The sequence below is a fragment of the Muscardinus avellanarius genome, assembly GCF_963383645.1.
Source record: "Muscardinus avellanarius genome assembly, chromosome: 5".
Lineage (NCBI taxonomy): Eukaryota > Metazoa > Chordata > Mammalia > Rodentia > Gliridae > Muscardinus > Muscardinus avellanarius.
Window position 1 is genome coordinate 113,120,677 of NC_137790.1, and position 4,715 is coordinate 113,125,391.

The 4,715-nt window shown below is 43.1% G+C and overlaps 1 pseudogene across 1 annotated transcript; it reads left to right on the forward strand.

Annotated features, from left to right (window-relative positions):
* Positions 1–989: 989 nt before the first annotated feature.
* Positions 990–3,923, forward strand: LOC308263589 (eukaryotic translation initiation factor 4E transporter-like; annotated as a pseudogene). Its single transcript has one exon. The product of its transcript is annotated as a eukaryotic translation initiation factor 4E transporter-like (transcript).
* The last annotated feature ends 792 nt before the right edge of the window (positions 3,924–4,715 follow it).

Genomic DNA, 4,715 nt, shown 5'->3' on the forward strand with positions numbered 1-4,715 from the left:
TTTAATGCATGGAACATCTCTTCTACCAGGATGACTTAGTTAAGTAAAAATGGCCAAAGTGAAACTATTTTATCAATCAAGAAGATAAAGTATCCCCAGATTCTGTGGGCAAGAAAAGGAATCTGGTACCAAAATCCTGGACATATGGACAAGTTTTGAGCATTGCTTTGCTCTTCCTGGGCTTTGAGCATATTTCCCATTCCTAAAACAAATCAACCCTGAGAACAGACTCAGCTATAAAATCTTAAGAGCAAAAACTAAGATGAAAAATGATTTTTTTTTTTTGGTGGTACTAGGGATGGAACCCAGAGGCTTTCTACTTCCGGGCTATACTCCCAGACCTATTTTATATTTTATTTAAAAACAGGATCTCACTAAGTTGCTGAGAGCCTCACTAGGTAGCTGAGACTGGTTTCAAACCTGTGCCATCCTCCTCCTGTCTCAGCCTCCCAAGCACTGGGATTACAAGCGTGGGCCACCATACCCAGCTCACCCATTTTTTAAATTAATTCCATAGGCTGGGCGTGGTGGCGCACACTTGTAATCCCCGCGCTTGGGAGGCAGAGACAGGAGGATCGCGCAGGTTCGAAGCCAGCCGCGCGCGCTGGCTTATGAGACCCTGTTTCCAAATAAAAAAGTATAAAAAATAGGTCTGGGAGTGTAGCCCGGAGGTAGAAGGGCTTCCAGGAACCCCAGTACCACCAAAAAAAATAAAAATAAAAATAAATAAATTAATTAATTCCATACTTCTTTTTTTGTGACACATAAAACAATTGTTATTTTATATAATTTTTGCTTTGGTATGTATCTATCTATACTCAAACACACAATTGGCCCTCCGTGGGTTCTGCATATATACATATAGGATATATATATATTGGAAATAAAGATGCCATTGGGCATGGGCTCAGGTGGTGGCTGTGAGATGGAGGCCATGGGGTGGGGACATGAATGCAAAAAAAAAAAAATATATTGTAGACCAAGGAGCCATGAATAAGAGAAATGTGGGTTAAACAGAAAATGGAGATACTTTTCTTGACCTGAAGAAGCTGCCAGCCTCAAAATCACCTCATTGCTATACAAAAGAGGACCTCTTGGATTTAAAAGAATGTCTATTCCAGAGGTCTTCATGCCACTTTGAGAAGTATGACAGTGATGGTGTTGGGATCCTGAGAAGTGCCATGCCTCCTTGTACCCAACTTCAGGATGGAGCTCACCAGTGGAAGTCTAAAGAAAGAATTGCATACCGACTGACTACCCTTCCCTGGTGCTCAGTATAGTAGATGCACGGGAATGTGTGAAGGAAGGTGACTTGGATGTCATTCTCAGCTCACAGAGGCACAGCTTCAGAGAGGTCTGCCACATGACTGCAGTTGTTAGCTCTCACCACTGAAAAAGCTCATTGGAAAAAGACAGTGAGGTGCTTCACTTGCTGGGTGGATGGAGGATCATCTCTGCCCAGACCTTAGAGAAGGACCACTATCTTAGTGACAAGGACTTGCAGGACTTGAGAGACAGAGATCAAAAGAGGGACTACAAGGACAAAAGTTTCAGGAGGGAGTTTTGGAACAGTAAGCTATCTTTGATGAGCATAGAAGAAATGATTAGTACAGTGAAGAAGATCCAGAATGGTTCTCAGCTGGACCCAAAAGTCAGTATGAAACTATTGAATTGACTAGCTTTGATGATAAGATACTAAAGAAGATCACAAAGGTAGAAAAAGAACAAGACGACGGACAGCCTCTGTGAAGGAAGGCATAGTCTGGTGCAATGGAGAAGTGGCCAAAGAGGACGAGGTGGAGGCCATCCTCCCTGGTGGAGCCTTCTGCTGAGTAGAAAGTGCCAAGGGATGCCATCTTGCTTGAGCAATCCCATGAGGAATTTGACTTCCATGAGTTCTTTAGACTTGATAAGTTGCCATACTTGGCTTCGATGATAGAAGATGTTTTGAGAGAGGGTCATTCTCTGCCAGCTGGTTTAGCAGGTGGTTTTCTAACCCAAGCTGCACTGGCAACCAATCTAGCAGCCTTGGGTCAACATTACAAAAAGAGTGGAGAAAGTGGCAGGTCTGGAGCAAGGCATCCTCTTTCCTGGACAGAACTTGGGAAATTATTTTGCTCCTATACCATTGGAAGACTATGCTGAAAATAAAGTAGATATGTTAGAAATGCTATAGAAATCCAAAGTGGATTTAAAACCTCTTCTTTCCATTCTTTCTGCAAATAAAGTAAAACTTAAAGGGAGCTCACATTCATGGGCTATGCTTTCAGTAGAAGAGGTACAAACAGGGATCAAGGGCTTGAAAGTGGACCAACAAGTAAAGAACTCAACTCTCTTCATGGAAGAGCACTTAGAAGAGACCCTGAATGCCTTAACCAGTAATGAACAACTCAAGAAGGATGCAGATACGATGACATTCAACAAACTCATGAACTCCATGAAGGCAAGTGAGACTTTGCTTTCTCAGCCCAAAGTCAGCTGAAATCTTAAAAGCCATTTGATGTCCCCTGCTGAGATTCTAAGTCATTCCGTTGCTAAGAACATCCTGAAAGAACTTCTGAGTCAACCAGTCCAGAGACCTGCTTCTTTCAATCTTCTGAGTGGCCTTATAGAGAGGTTCGAGCCTTTTGTACCTTTCCTGGGCCAAAGATCACCATATCCTCCCATGTCACAAGTGTTTCAAATGCGAGCAGCCTCAGCATACTACCTTCGCCCAAGAATACCATCACTAATTGGTTTGACACCAGGACCACATCAGAAACTTGGGAATTCATTATAAAGCATGTGCAAGCCCATGAGTCTTGTGGCAGCTCAGATGAGCCAGCTGGAGGTATAGCAAGCAGTTCTGGGAGGGTTTGCCCTACAACATGACGTTGTAGTACAAGCGACAAACTTCTACCAACCTGCTTTTGGCAAACCACAAGTGGACAGAACCAGAGATGAATTCAGAAACAGGCAACACGAGTTACCAAATCACCAACACTTGTGCACCGAGGGAATTTTTCCTTGCCAGCCCCTGCTGCATTTATCACAAGCATGCTCTTTCCTTCCTTCCCCCACCCCACCTCAGTGATCTAATCCAGAAGATGTACGAGAACAAGAAGAAAAGCAGAGAGAAGCCAGTGTCTGTAAAAGTGGCTCCTGATAACAGGAAAGAGGACCCTCAGAAGGCCAGTGAAGAGAACTTACGGTCATCTAACTGCACACTTAATGCTGATCGAGACTTCTCTTACAACAAATCTCAAATTTTCAACTTTACAGCAGTCTTCATGTTCCACCCCATTGTCCCAGAGCAATGATTACACCAAAGAACAAGATTACAGGCCTAAAGCACCTGGGAGAAGAAGACCTACCTTGGTGTCCCCAGTTCCAGGAACACCCTTCCTTCTCCCTGTCCACTAAGTTCCCCTTGTTCTCAAGTTTCTATTGTTCAGCCTGTCCATGAGCTCCATATAGGGATAGTCCAGAGGATCCTGGCCCAGGGAATACATCCACAGCATCTTCCAAGTTTGCTCCAGGTTGGTATACTTCCTCCTGGGATGGACCTGTCTTATTTGCAGGAATTGTCTGTTCCCATTCTGAGTCAGCCCTTTTACCCTTTACCTGCTGCTAGTCATCCTCTCCTGAACCCTTGTTCTGGAATACCTCTGCATTTGGTAATGATGAAAAAGCAGCCAAAGCACTCAGTTCTGAATCCTTCAGGCTCTGGTACCTAGGAAGCAGCTGTCAGCATCCAGACAACCCCTTAGAACTTGCCCAGCCCCTGAAGCCTACCCCATGTGCACTCTCAGCTGGAGCATCACCCTGTCCAGAGGAGCAGCTCCCCTTTGGGCCCGGCCAAGTGGTTCACCTCAGATGTGCTACAGCAGACTCTTCCCTCCATGCCTGCCAAAATCATCAATGAGGATGAATTGAGACACTGATAGCGAGTAGGACAGAAGGCTTTCTGATACCTGGATGTACAGTGGTGCTCTGCTAAGGGCTCTGATTCTTTCTCTCCAACTGGCGAATGGGACATTGGCGCACTCTGGGTGAAGTTGTTCAGGGAATCCGGTGCCTGGTGTGGTCTGCCTTATGATAAAAAGATCTTGACCAATCAAGTGCAGCCTATCTGCTCTCAATATGGGACACACTGTATTGTCAGTCCTGGAAACAGTCTTTATTCTTTTCTTTTTTTGTAATATATGTGAAAGAAGTGTTGGTGTCTTTGCCCAGAGATGACATCTAAGGGTTCTGAGGAAGTAAATTTATAGGCCCTCATGTGCAGACTTGTGTATAAACAACTTCTGTACATACATACAAGATAGCTTTTTTGAACTTATAAAGCTGTACATAAAAGTAGTTATTAGCTTACAAAAAGATGCCTTTGTACTGGACATATACAGACTTTTTTTTTACTGTATTCCTCAAGTAATTCAGTATAACAACTATGTATATAGCATCTACTTTGTATTGGGTATTACAATCTTATCTAGAAATAGTTGAAAATAGATAGAAGAATATGCATAGTTTATATGCAAATACTATTCCTTTTGATATAAGAGACCTGAACATAATGAACTTTGGTACCCAAATAAGGACCAGAAACCAACTCCTTTCAGTTTCCAAGGAAGAGCTGTATACATTACTTAGAAGTAGATCTGTGCCTACCTTATTCGCTTTTATTGAAAATTTATTGAATTTATTGAAAATTCTCATTCAATATATGCCTTATA